Raw genomic sequence first — 15965 nt, forward strand, 5'->3', positions numbered from 1 at the left:
AGAGGAAAACATTTACTATGATTAAAATTTGATGAAAAGTTTTGTATCTCTTCTGAAAAAAAAACATCCTTTACATTTTTTCCAAGTGTTTGTCATTTCTCAACATTGAACCAAATGGTAAAAAAAAAAAAACAAGTAGACATGTAAGGGTTAAAGAGATGAAGTGAAATATAATTGAACTGGAATATGTCTAATGGCAAATGAATCCGTAATCACACTCCATCATTCATTCTAAGAGCTAAATAAATAATGCGGTTGTTATATTGTCTCATATATCCTTGGAGCACACAGACTAAAGAAATAATTCATCTGTTCTACTAAAGATAATAAACATTGCATGACCTTAGTGGAAATGGGACAGCACACTGGACAAAATTAGGGATGTTGCCAAGAGCTACGAGAGCTAAGACCACTTACAGCTGAGTTACTCATGTCATCTTGGGAGTCAATGAAGAGTTCAGATCATAAATTAGACTGGTGGACCCCCCACTGTCAATCTAGCCCCTGGTATTTGGCAGAAAACACAGGCAGGCGAAGTGCTGAAGAATACAGAGAAGAATTAAGTGTCTATACACATTTGAGCATTGTTTCTAGAGAGGAAACAGAGTTGTATATGCCAAAATCTGAAGGTTAAAATTTCTATTACATAGCCAGATCTATAACCTATGCACTTGGCCTTTATTCTTACTAAAGGAAGAGGCATGTATTCCATGAGACAGCTGCTTTACTGTAAAAAATTAGAAGTCTGCTCAACTTAAAATGATATAGTAACTGATTACATGGCTTTTCTTGACTCAACTTGAGGATGCCCCAGTGCACCCAACTCAAGCTTCTTAGTTGAGTCAAACATTCTCCCAGCTACCATTTCTAGGTCTGCATCTCAGTTAGATAAACAAAAGTGAACTTGCGTTTTTTTTTACTCAACTCCCCCACTAGCTGGCACTCCTTCTATCACACAGCCCCATCTAGCATATTTTCATCTTGGGCTTCCAGATATGGACAGTTATGGTATTGCTGGGATTCAAACTCACAATCTCCTGATGTTGGGATGAATTATTAGACAGTTGCACCACATAAGTCTGTGCCACATGTTAAAGTTAAAACAACAAAGATTTTCACCAGTGTATTAAACATTTGTAGACACAAAACCGGAGCTGCTTTATGTGTTCCTGAGTGGCACAGTGGACTAAGCCCTCACCTCAACAGGAGGTTGTGAGTTTGAGCCCCAGCAATGCCATAGCCATCCATCCATGTGTAACCAAGAGGAAAATTGTTTAGCAGCATTGTGTAATGGAAAGAGTCCTGGCTAGTGGGGAAGTTGAGTATAAAAAACAAGTTCAATTTGTTTACCTAACTGAGATGCAGAACTGAAAAAATAAGACATCTTTTGACTCAACTAAGAAGTTTGAGTTGTGTGAACTCTTATGTCCTCAAGTTGAGTCAACTCAAGAAAAGCCATGTAATCAGTTACTAAATCATTTTGAGTTGAGCTGACCTCTCATTGTTAACAGTGTTGAGAGAGTTTAAAGATGCACTATGCCTAAAATTCTGTGTTTGTGTGTGGTGCTGGATGGCATTGATAATATTCAATGTCACCATATTTCCAAAATATAGGAAATTATTAGATATTTAATTATATTTAAATTAAAAGTGTGTGGAATTGGAACTTGTCATGGGCTGCTACATCTGCTATGATAAATCGTACTTTTTATGTGTAAATGCTAGGATGGTACCCTCAGGAGTACCTTTTAGTATTCTTAGACAGGAAAAAATATTTGTACCATAATCTGTTGCGATTCTTTCAAAATCTTTTCAAAAGCTTTTTTTAAATTTGCAAGTCCTGTCAGACTTCAATTCTTTTAATTGATTTTTTTTCTATTTAAAGACATTAGGTTATGACAATGTACTAATATTCTGCTATTATAAGATGTTGTATCTGATTAATAAACCAATTTGTCCTTACTTTACAAAGATGTAATGCATATTAAATGACAATGAAAGGGTTAATTACAAAGAGAAGAGTTTGAATAAACCAGTAAAAAGCTTATGCATTGTCAAACTGTTCTTTGGTGGACATTTTAAAACCTTGTTGAAAAGTGAAGATACTCAAAGGGGAATTCCACTGATTTTTTCAAAACTGCATAGTTCAATCTTTGTAAATAAAGTTATTCAAAGTAGTTTGATATGAAATGATGCATGGTAGTGTGTGTGTGGTACTGGTATTAGTGTATCAGGCACAGTGGTGTTGCTGGTGGGTTTAAATAAAGCACCATAAATAAAGCACTGTGCAGAAGACAAAGCCAACCATTCATTTATTTGATTATTAATTAAAACAACCATTAAGCACACTGTTCAGTATCAGGGAAAGAATCAGAAAACATATTTAACACAAAATTACACAGAAGCCTCAAAAACTAAATATAATATCCAAATATTACAGTATTTAATGGTAGACTTTTTGATAGACTTCAGTTCTTTTTGGTAGAGTTGCTTTCAGTTTTTCAAAGAAATAGGGATCAGTTCATTCTTATAAGTTGGTTGCATTTTCTGCTTCTCACAACCCAAAAAATTCCAAACATTCAGTGATGTTGAGGTCTGGACTCTGGGGTGGTCAGTCCATTATTCTGAGAACATCAGCAGCTTCTTTGTTTGATTTGCAAAATTTCCTTAATGGCTTCTTGACAGCTACACCTCTGACTCAGTTGTCTTCTCACAGTGGAAGGATGAACAGAAACACATGGATTTTTTCAGTTCTGAAGCAAGAGTGGAGCTTGATCTTCTCTCAAAGATGAAAGCTTTGTGCACTGTCTATCTGATGGTGACAGTTTTGGGGGTCTACCAGATCTTGCATGGTTGTAAGAAGTCCCTTTTCTCTGTATCTTCTAATAGATTTAAAAAACAAAATTCCTATTAAAACTCTTTTTTTTCACATACGTTCCTTTTTTATGTAGGTGGATTATCTTAAATCTAATCTCCTCAGACATCTCCTGACTAATGAATTACTTTTTGACTGGAAATTAAACAAATTAAGGATAATCTCTGACTTTTGCACAGTAGTGAACATGTGTGAATGTGCTCAAGACTCACCAATTTGCTTTTTGTACAGATTTTCTTTTGGTAGCAGAGGTCAGGCCGGCCCAGGTGTAGGTGTAGGCAGAGCAAATTTAGCAACAGCCATACATAAATCAATGAAAAACCTATAAAAATAAGGTGTGTGTGTGTGTGTGTGTGTGTATTTCTGCATGTGTGTGTGCCTCTGCCAGTGCCGGGAGCATAGAGACAAAGGTACAGCCTGCACCTTAGCGTCTGCTTGCGTGTGTATCTCTCTCCCTGTTTATCACACTTCAACACACTGATGAACCAGGCCAGCCTCAAGAGAGATAGAGAGAGAGAGAGAGAGATAGAGAGAGAGTGAGAGAGAGAGAGAGAGAGAGAGACAGAGAGCATACAGAGAGAATGAAGTAAACAAGGCAAGAGAATGGACCTATTAGAACAATAGTAGCACAGCTCAAGGAAAATTAGGCAAAGGTTGATTTGCATGAAAGAAAGACAGTGAACAGAAAAATGCACAGTAAAGTGTCTAATTAGAGAGGAAGAATTAACAGGTTTATCTGTCCAACTCCATCTCTCAGCAGTGCTCTTTAAAAAGTACTGTTTCTGAGCTGAGCTTACTTTCTTTCATTGAATTCAGATCTACTTATGTCAAAATCTGTGAGTCATTGCCTTTTTAATCCAATAAAATGTCAAGCTTAAGTACGAAGCAGGATTGATACTGAATACGCACAACCTTGTGAGTTCAAAATAAAAATGAACTCACCTAATACATAAAAAACTGAGCTTAAAGGGGAATTCTACCATTTCTTTTTCAAATGTATTGGTTGAGATGTAAACAAAGTCATTCTGTGAATAATGCCCCATTCTAGAGAAGCTTACTGACTCTCAGATTTCTTTACAGTGGTGGTGATAAAAACCAGGGGTCATGATGTCTGCAACTTAAATGTAGCCATTTTATTTACTATCAAAGACCATCAGTAAACCTACACTCTCAGAAAAAAAGGTACTAAACTGTGGTGGTAACCTTCATGTCACTTCGGGTGGCACCTTCAAGGGCATGTATTAAGGACCTTTAGTTAGGGTACATAATCCATAATCTACAACTCCATTTCCAAAAAAGTTGAGAAGCTGTGAAAAATGTAAATAAAAACAAAATGCAATGATGTGCAAATCATTTAAACCCTATATTTCATTGGATATGCTTCAAAGACAACATATCAGATGTTGAAACTGAAAAATGTTATTGTGTTTTGAAAAATATATGCCCATTTTGCATTTGATGCCAGCAACATGTTCCAAAAAAGTCAGGACAGGGGCAACAAAAGGCTGGTAAAGTTGTGCAATGCTTAAAAAACACCTGGTGGCTAATTGGCAACAGGTCAATAACATGATTGGGTATAAAAAAAGCATCCCAGAGAGGCTGAGTCTTTCAGAAGTAAAGATGAGGAGGGGTTCGCCACTCTGTGAAAAACTGCACGATCAAATAGTGCAAAAATTCAAGAATAACATTTCTCAACATAAAATATCAAAGAACATTTGCTTTTCATCATCTACGGTACATAATAACATTAAAAGATTCAGAGAATCTGAAGAAATCTCTGTATGCAAGGGACAAGGTCAAAACCAGTATTTGCTGCCATGATCTTTGGGCCCACAGGCAGCACTGCATTAAAAACGGACATGATTCTCTAGTAGAAATCATTGCATGGGCTCAGAAACACTTCTGAAAAAACACTGTCTGTGAATACAGTTTATCACTGCATCCACAAATGCTAATTAAAACTCTTTATATATGATGAAATCATATATAAACAGGATCCAGGAATGCTGCCACCTTCTCTGAGCCCCAGCTCATTCAAAATGGACTGAGGTGAAGTGGAAAAGTGTCCTGTCGTCTGATGAATAGGAAGTTGGAAATTCTTTTTTCAAAAGACCACTCAGCTTGTTATCAGTGCACAGTTCAAAAGCCAGTATTCATTATGGTATAGGGGGGCATTAGTGCACATGGCATGGGTGACATGCACATCTATGAAGGCACCATTAATGCTCAACGATATATACATGTTTTGGCAACATATGCTACCATCCAGACGACGTCTTTTTCAGGGAAGGCCTTGATTATTTCAGCAAGACAATGACAAACCACATTCTGCATGTATTACAACATCATTGCTCCATATTTAAATATTCCAGGTGCTCAAACTGGCCTGCGTGCAGTCCAGACCTGTCACCACTGATAAAATTTGGTGCATTATAAAATGAAAAATATGACAATGGAGACCCTGAACTGATGAGCAGCTGAAATCCTATGTTAAGCAAAAATGGGAAAACATTTCACTTTCAAAACTACAGCAGTCGGTCTCCTCAGTTCCCAAACGCTTACAGATTGTTGTTAAAAGAAAAAGTGATGAAACACAGTGGTAAACACGCCCCCGTCCCACCTTTTTTTAAATTTGTTGTTGGCATCAAATTCAAAATAGGCAAATATTTTTCAAAAAAACTATAAAACTTTTCATTTTCAGCATCTGATTTGTTGTCTTTTATTATGGAGTTTTCATGTCAGAATATTCTGACATTCACCAAATTTTTCTTACTTGGTATTTATTTTAGATAAGAGCAGAATTTATGCACACTCAATAGCACAAAAGTGTGAACAATTCTGTGGTTTAAGAACACATGATTAATCTGATGTAGACTTTTTGTTAGGACCATTTTCAAGAACAAATTTAAAGAAAAACTTAGATAGATATTGGTGAATGAGGCTCATTATTATTAATCTAGTAAGAAAGCACAGAATGTCATACTTTACTGTGCTAGCTTAGCCCCATGCCTTCTTCTCTGAAGCCATTTCACCTGAGGCTGTTCTATTGCGCATGATGAACGAGCGCTGAGACTTGATTTTTTTAACCCGATTTTACTATGTTTTTCCCAAGACATGAAGTTGTTTTGTCTGATATCTAAAAGTTGATGCTGTGGTGTGAGAAGGTCATTTAATTTAAGGCTTCACATAGGCAGCTTTTTGTATAGGCATGATATCTGTCTGCCGCACCAAGAGCATTTAACCAGTGGAGCCACATCATCTTATTTACACTAGGTACACGATCTTAATCATTTAATCATGCAGATCTTAGATCAGTGGATTAAAGGGGTAAAAACTTTCATTTTTTCATTTTATTCTATTTCCCCTGAAGTCCACTTAGAATATTTTTGTGGTTTTATGCACCTAATACAGTCATAATTTATTTTTACATGAGCACTTCTAAACTCTTTTCAGTTCTAAGAATTAAACAGTCTCTTTTTTACTCTGTAAATGACAAGCAGTCTTTAGTGGGTGGGGCTAAACTGCTGTAGACTGAACTGGTGGTTATATTAAATGCATTCATTTCTGTGGCGTGACAAACATGACAAAAAAGTTGTTGCTGCCCCTTAGTTTACATACATGGTCTCTATGGACTACATAGTGAATGGTGCTTTTTGACAATGTTTATACAATGCATCAAACTCTTTTAGTTTATTTAAGATAAAAGAACATTCAGATTTACACAGCATGGGTCCTTCAACACAAAATATTTGAAATATTAGTTTTAGCACAAAGCAAGTACTGAGTGCATGCATATTAATGTTGAAATATTCACAGCCTTTATGCTGAGAAAACTAAAGGCAGTATCCCATCCATTTTACCCATGTGCATGTCAATAAATACAAATAATCATACTAGTAATAACATAACAAAAACAGAAAGACTCTTAATTCACCACCAAGGCACCACTTAGAACAAAAGGTGTTCATTTCAGAAGATCTATCGGAGCTATCTGAGCACTTAAAGGAGAAGCAATCCTCTTTTATGAGACACTGGACGATTACCATATCTTTTATGGAGTCACCTGAAAATGAATATGTTTTATCTCGGTTCAAGTCTGTCGGTGACAACATCAATGGTGCTCCAGTTGCCGAAGGTCGAAACTTACGATGACACTCCACATGGCACCTTTTGTTCCAAATGCTTGCTTGAATGGAACTGTATAATTGAATTTCATTATCAATTCATTAATCTGCTAAAGGCCTGGGTTCTGCCAGAGACCTGCAGCTGAAGCTCTGAACTCGAATATTCATCCAGATAGCTTTTAGGTTTATTTACGCTGACAGGAGAATAGGGGGGAGTCTCACAGCACTTTACTGTTCTTTCCTTTTCACTTCACTGTTTCTTCTTTGGTGCAGAGCTAACGGAAAGTCTTCAGCAGTAGCAGAGATCTGCGATGTCAAGAAGCTGTATTTTTTATAACATATTTAATATCTTTAAGTGTTTCTGTATCAGAAAATGAAGTCAGAGCCATGGACGAAAGATATGGCAAGAAGTCCTCATTTCTTAATTTTTACTGAGTGGAGCAAATGGTTCACATTTGAATCGTCTGCATGAGTAATACATTCACTAACAAAGTAGGGTAACTTAGGGGAGGGAGCCCCTCAGGGCGAAAAACCCTCCCCCTATTTCCTCTGCTGATCAAATGATAGGGCCTATCATTTTCAACACATGCACTGAATGCCTATAGTCTAAATAATTTTGAAATTCGTCTTTATTGATGATCATCTTCATTTGTCCATTGATCTGTTTGTATTATGGTTGGAAAATAGTGAGTGATCTCTGCGTTTATATTAAGTTGTATAAATAAATAACATATAAAGACGGTCTCTGATGTTTGCATAGTACTGTATATGCAAAAGTCTGAGAGCCCTTGGTCATATTACATGTTTTGTTGATTTTCTAAGTGGTATGTACTCGACATTCATACCAGCACCACACATACTACTATGCTATCACCATGTCAGTGTCATTGCTGTGCTGAGAATCATCCACCACCCAAATAATATCTCAACAGCAATTCTGTTTTCAGACACTGACCAATACTACTATTACTAATACTACTACTAATCACCATCATCATCATCATCATCATCATCATCATCATTAACATCATGAACATCATCAGCATTATAATAATAACATTAATTTTTGCAATATCACTATATAATTAATATAATCACAATACATGTTTAATAAATAAATAAATGTTGCTTTCTTTTTGACTTTTGTCATAGCTTCTTAAAATGAAATGGATTCAGGAAAAGGAAAAGAACATGGGAAGGTTGATAGAGGCCTGAGTTTCATTTACAAATGTGATCCTTTTATTGTTGTACTTTGTTCAATAACATGTTTTTCATAAATCCAAAGACTAGAAATGATTTGACATATAAATTATAAAGTCTGAAAAACATAATGACATATTGATGCAAGACTGAGTAGACTGAGGGGCATCTAAACACTAGAAAGAGTGCAGAATTCAATTTTAAATATTTTTTCCTTCATTATTCATTTTATTAACTTTCCTTTGTTTGTTTTAAAAAATCAAGATTCTGAAATTTTCTGTTGTTTATATCCAGGTTTAAATGAAAATGATATCAGATTTTATATTGTAGTCTTAGACTTTTGGATTCCACTGTATATGCACTTGAGTTCTATATACACTTCAATCTACCAAAACTGGAGAAAAAAAGAAAAAAAAAATGTTCCCACACAATACCCTATTACATTTCACTGAAATGTTGCTACCCCTGTGACAGCTGCCCTACCTCCAGGTTCCCAAGATATTGTGCTCTATTTTCTGTATAATTAGAGTAAGCTAAAACATAAAACATCTGTCCACATGATGAGAATCTTCTGACAGTTTTCTGCTGGCATGACAGTAGCATTCCTGCCTTCCGTGAACAAGAGGATGTGCACAGCTGACATATCCTTATTTAAACATGTGCTTTGGGTGTAAAAAAGGAAATACGCTCTGGTCTTAATGTGAGTTTCTTCTCTCACAACTCCTTAGAGGTTGAGAGTTATTTCAATTGCTTTGATATACTATTCATAGGTAATTAAGTAATTACATGCTTACTAGTGAATTATGCATCTAATTACATAATTACTTACTTTGAATGTGCATTCTGCATTGAAAGCTTATGGCCATTTTTTCAACAAATGTAAAGGATGTTCTGTATATGCAGCAATAAGTTTTCAATCCAATTAAGAAAAAAAAAGAACCAACAATATTTTAGTGTTTACATTCCTTTTCCATTTCACATAAGCTGTAAGTAGAAAAAAAGGGGTTCTATCCAGGCCAATTATATTCCCCCAAGGTACAAACAATGTAAACATGGTCCTTAAGGTGCATTTGTGTAATTTAAATGTGTTTTAAAGGTGCATTACATTCATTTACCCAGAGGACTGTGCATATTTGTACATTTCCACAACTTGACTTTTGTAAATACAAAAAAAAGAATAAGAAGCTTGGAGTCAACACAGAGTGTATGAAGTAAAAGTAAAAATCAAAGACCAAAAAAACCTAAAGCCCAGTGGTTGTATACTGATTTTTTTTAATGGGCTGTTTCCATATACTGATTTTTAAGGCTGCATTTTTGCATATACCCACTTGTATTTTTTGTTCCAAGATGCCTTACAAGTCAAGGAGTAGAAAAACATCTCATATGAGTTTCACAGAGCACCGTGTGATTGGTCAATTCCAAGATTAGCAAACAATTTTGATTTATTCATTTTCATCTGTTTCTACAGATACCACAGTACGTTTAGAATGCTATGTTATTGTTGTTATGTTTGTACTAAAAAGGATGTATCCACATGCAGAGGCTGTGAAATTTTACTGTTTGTGCATCACTAAACTGCTCCAAGATATACCTATGAAATAGCCCATGGTCATTTAGGAGGTTGTTATGATCAAAATAAGTCCAGAAGTTACACACTGTATGGAAAGGCACAAAGGACATTCAGAGCTATGGCCCTGTTATGGGTTGTGATTACCAAATAAAACTATTTTTTAAGCAAAAATATACTTTACACACCATATAAATCATGTAAAATGATAGACTGATTGAAAGACGATGTGATGTTAATCCAAAAATATTTGGGAACTTGGAAGTAAAACATAAATAATATAGGAGTATAATACTGGTTAATAATATATTATTATAATAATATATTATTATTAACAGAGATCTCAAATTAGCATTTCTGTTCTGGAACAGTTAAGGATAATTATGTTTTTGGTTTTGGTTTTGATTCTGGTTTTCATTCCTCAGATCAGTTTAAAGCCCTGTTAGAAATCTTGTCTTCTACTTATAAAACACAAATGTGGTATCAATTGAAAGTACAGATTCTGTAGTAATTCTAAACAATCTACATTTCCCCACTAGTGTCAGTATGCTTTGAGAAAGAGATGATTCATATGAAATCACAGCATGCTTTTGTAACTGCAACTTCTAATGCAGAATGTCTTTATTTACCAATTTACCATTTACCAATGAAATAAACTTTATTTAGGTGACATTCATAGCTATAACTGTTTGACTGGCTTATTCCACAGTTAATTCCCTCATCAGTTCAACAGAACTCTAGAACCTCGCTGAGGTTCTTTCTAATGAAATGCTGCTGCTACAACTTAAATGATGCCTTTCTACTATTTTGATTATGGGTCTAGATTGCAAAGTATAACAAAAATACTGAATTTCGTACTGGTTCTAGGTAGAAACTGCTAGCATGCCGCTCATGGAAAGAGCCAAATATAGTCACGAAGCATATTTTTGCTGGTGTAAAAGACTACATTGATCACCATAAGACAGTATCACTCATGCCAAGATGCAGCACGGTTACAGCCTTTGCTTTAAAATAGCTCTAATGGTAAATTGTGAACACAAAACCATATCAAACAAGCCAATTCAGGAAGTGACAAAGCATCATATATACAATACACAGTTCACAGACAAGTGATCATGCCCGTCCTGATGTGGAAAAAGAACATCTACATTTATTCAGAATATTCAAACTGGCACAAGAACGAAATCTGTGTTTTGGTTTTCCTCTCACAGGCCAGTGTGAGGTCTGTCAGGTGTGGCTGGTCTGGATGGCCACGTATGGTAGGTGAGGCAATGTGTGGTTAGGGCCAGAGACACTGGGAAAGCGTCCAAAGCTCAAGGACGAAGCATGTGCCATTTGGAGCAAAAGGAGCTGAACTGACAAAGAACAGCAGGAAGGCCCTGTATCACTAAAGAGGACATTTGTAGTTTGAGGGAAGTTGACGTTCATTTTAATGTGCTGATACAATTCTGCCAAAGTGCCTTTCTTTTTAAGTAGTATCCTTGACTTTGGAGAGATGCCATGTGTGGCATTGTGCAGGGATTTCACGGTGGTGTTAGGCATAAATAACTCTCTAATGCACATAGCCAGGGCACATAGCCAGTGGACTCATTCTTTGGATAAGCATTGAATTTAGTGAACAGCAGAGAAAAAGAGCAGTGCAACTGCACATCTTTTGAAGAGCACTTCTAGCCTTGATATCTGCCAGTCTCCACCCTCCCAAGATATTTGGATAATGCATCTTTGGGGATGGATTGTAAATGCGTGTGGAGTCGGAGCTGCTACATGAGTATAGCAGAAGGGAGCATCCACAAATCACCCCACAAAACTGGAAATACAGACATTCCTCAAATTAGCTTACTCCCCAAATTGTCCTTCATCTCCAGACAATACAGACAATAGGAAGTAAGACTTCTCAGAGCAGGTTTTCGATTTTCATAGAGAGGTTGTATGAGATGGAGTGAAAAATGATAGATTATCACCAAAGAGTACAAAGAGTACACTCTAAAATAAAGGTTCCTAAATGGTTATATATATATATATATATATATATATATATATATATATATATATATATATATATATATATATTTATAATTTATTTTATATTTTTGGAATTTTGTAATGAAACTCTTCAAATGTACAAATGATTATGGCAGGACATGAAGTGCAAAAATGCAAAGAGTGCAAAAAACACATGCTTGAAAGGAATGGACTGAATAGAAGGCTCTGTTTTTATACTTGGCGCTCAGATCAAAGCACCTGCTATCACGGTTGGGGGCGTCAACATTTGGAAGGTTCCTGTCCAGTTCTATGTAATAGAGGACCAAATATTCTCTGTTTTTGTCATGAATTATGATGCAAGAAAAACAGGAAAAATATTTTTAATGGTTTGACCAAATGGAGACATAATATATGCATTTGTGGACAAATCAATTCTTTTAACAAAATACACCAACATGTATGTATATGGATATGATTACAGCTCAAAAATATTAGTGTCGATTTCCTTACAATGTCAGATGACTGGAAAAAATGGCTTTGAACACTGAGACTGAGGTTATGTCTTAGATATTTTGCGCAACTCAGTTTGAAAATTCTGTTGTGGAGAATAAACTACAGCAAAACTCACTAGCTTTATATGCACTGAAGTGCAATGGATTAATAGTGTGTCTACATGACTGAGATACTGGATTTCACTTAAAAACATCTGATGGGTTACTACATTTCCATTTGCCATGTAATATTATATTCTTATGATGCTTTTTTTTACTTAAACTTTGTTATTTGTCTTGCTAAGAGAACAAGATATATAAGAGAAACATTATGAGAGGAGGGGACAGCTCACTGGTGGAGTAGTCATGCCTTTCAATAAAAAGAGACAGTTAGTGGGAAAAAGCTTCTGTTCTATGGAGGTTTATGAATTCTAATCTAAAATATACATATTTCTTTTAGTATGTAGTTAAAATGTTAGATTATCTTTTAGTTTTGGGTTTGTAGGTGTGTTGCCCCTGAATTCACATAAAATGATGTTTTGAAAATATCACAGAAAAGCAGAAAATCAAAAGAATCAAAGTTTGAACTACAACAGGCCACTGCAGGAAGAGCCAGTCTGAACACCAGAAAGCTTATGTATCCAAATATGGCAGGAGTTTCTTTCTCTGTGAGGAAGAAGATTTTTAGACTCTTGGTGGACTGCATGATAAACTGTATTTTTATTTCTTTTGCTATATGAGTTTCTGTGATAAACACATTGTTAAAGCTGTGATGACACAATGGATCAAATGACCTGGTCATGTCAGAGTGACATAAGCTTGATGTAATAAATGTGTCAGAACCCCAACAACTGTTTTTTTTTTTATGTGCTGGGCTTGAACTCTGCTCTCCCACATGTAAAGCAAGCAACTTAACCATTCTGTCACACTGCCAATCACAAAACACAGAGTTGCACAACTTAAAAACTACTCCATCCTGAACTTCTAGCCTGTATAAATGCTTTAAATGTGTTGATTATTTTCACTGTCAGAGATGGCCACTGTAACCACAAATCTGCATCACTATAAGGAGCTCTTTAAGAAATAAAATATAATTATTCAATTTTGTAGGCATATAGAAAATAAAAATATTTGTTCTTGTTTGTAGCCTTTGTAGAAAAAGCTGTTCAGGAAATACTGACTGTTTTTCAGCTTTACAGTGTACCCGCAGTTTTGATTTAAGCAGGTATTAATATTGCATTATTTCGAGCTTTGGATTTTGCATGGTAGTGAATGGAGCTTTTGTAATGTTTGTATATTTTGTTATTGCTTAAAGGAGAGTTCAATTTCTCAGTTCAATTTCTGCTTACAGCTGTAAATAAATAATTAAATAAATAAATAAATAAATAAATAAAACCACCTAAGCTTGCAGCACAGCCAGTCAGAAAGATACTATTTTACATCAGAATTTTAAGAACAACTTTTTCAAACACTGCATTTCATGTCCATATCATGTAGCCCAATAGAGAAATATACATAAATAATAAAACAACAAATAATAACATATGATTAAGCTTTATTTCTTCATTCTCAAAAATACTTAATTCCTTAAGATACGAACTGATTCATAACCTAATTTAAAAATTCCTTCTCACCATGTCTTTCCCCACTCAATCAGATGAGTGCCTTGCATGCGTGGGAACAACTGCCCAAGGGCATTGTTTCCGAGCGGACAGACTCACCTACTTTGGACACAGTGAAACATGCATCTGAGGTATTTTAAATAAACATATCAATCAGAATGATGTGTATGTCCAGTACCATGTAAAACTCATTTAAAACCATTTATCATGGAAATAAGTGTGCGTTTATGCTTGTAAAACGACCACATATAACATTATAGTAAATGCAAATGAACATCAATACACTCAAAAATAACAATTTCTACTCCTTATTTTACAAAAAGCACTTGATCTCTTGTAAGCTACTTTGAAGAACAAAATTTGGTTCCAGATGTAGATATTTGTAAAATTCCATCACCAATACACCTGATTTAACAAAATGAAGCACTGATTAGCCATTATTACTGAGCTTCCACAAGGAGAGGTTATGAAATGGAACACAATTTATTGGAATAATGTTATTTGTATTTACTCTAATTTTAGTGTTTTTCAGGGCAAATAAAAACTTGCTGCCTGATTGTTTTTTATGTAGAATTTTCTCGGGTGCCTAATACCTTTGCACAGTACTGTATGTGTATATACAAGTCCTTCTAATGATCAGAGCCATGTTCCATGCTCTGTGTCTCTTTTCTGTATCTCTTTTATTCTCTTGTAAACTCTTAACATGGCCATAGAAGGTCTTTGGTAACTATTATGGGGTAAAAACACATGATGAGGACTTTGCCTTTTTACGTCTTCAGATCTCTCTGTCCTTGACGCTTCCAATTTCCTGAGATAAAATCAAGGTCCCTCTTGCTGTAAATACGGGCAGTCTGACTGTGCACAACATCAAGGGGGTTCAGTAATGGCCTCCAGCCCAGGCCTCCTGTGGTCCTGCCTCGTCAACAAAACGCTGCCAGAGTCTGCTAGGCTGGCATGCAAAAACAGAGCACCCACGCAATTAAAGGACAAGGCCGACATTTTGGCAACTATAATCTCATGTTTCACTTGTTTGTCGTGTAGTAAATGACACGGGTGGTGAGACCAAGGTTTTTTTGGAAATTAGATGTGACAGTGACAGCCAGTGGAGAGTATGTGCTTCAAAAACATGAGGAATAAATGGTTTGGTACAGAAGCACATTCATTCAGTAGACCATTTTGAATGGATTTATTTTGTTCAAAAGGCGCTACTTTTTGACCAAATGCAAGGGTTAGATAATTCTATTCAAACCCTCGAGAAAAACTTGTTTTCATTTTTAAGCTATGGACACACATTCCAACTAATATTGTTATTTGATTATCCATAAGAGTTCATGAATGGGTGTCCAGTTAACCACAGGGAGGGAAAAACAATGCCAAAAAGAAAGAGATATCCATATCTATACACATATCCAACACTTGTATGACAGAGGCTACCTCTTCACATAAGCCAATGAGCTAGCTAACAGAGGTAAAGAGTGACAAGTTGGATCCTGTTGAGGTATCATCGTTTTCTACACCAAGTATTATCTCTTCAGTGGACAATGGGCCAACATGTTATTTATCAGAGAAATATATTTTCACTTTTCTGTACCTAACATAAGCTAAAGCAGTTCGCATAGTTAGTGATTCAGCCATTTCTGTGGAGATACTAAATGCACCCACTGGACATGCGCGCCCACCGTGCATTTTGCGAACAGTCAGAACCAAGTAGACCTGAGGCACCATTACGGGGATTGGTCATTAATGGAATGGACTACTCAGAAGGGTTTAGCAAACTGCAGTTAGTAATCTAGCAAACACACAACAAAAGGGGTTGGGATGACCTTATTTGCAATGTTGTTTTGGTCAAGTCTACAGTCTGTGGAATTCCACTGAGATCTAAAATATTAATAAAGTGGCTCAAAAGGTTTTCAGAACTGTTATTTCATGTTTCATTTTGTGGCAACTTGTTTGTTGTAGTTTAATACAAGACAAGTAGCCAACATGAGCACATGAAACAGGTATGACTCATAAGCTCCTCAATGGTATTTGACTGAATTTGACTGAAGATTTGACCAAAAAATGCAACTTTTTGTTCTTCTAATAACAATACCCTGGCATTCA

Source organism: Colossoma macropomum, unplaced genomic scaffold (genome assembly GCF_904425465.1).
Source record: "Colossoma macropomum unplaced genomic scaffold, Colossoma_macropomum, whole genome shotgun sequence".
NCBI lineage: Eukaryota > Metazoa > Chordata > Actinopteri > Characiformes > Serrasalmidae > Colossoma > Colossoma macropomum.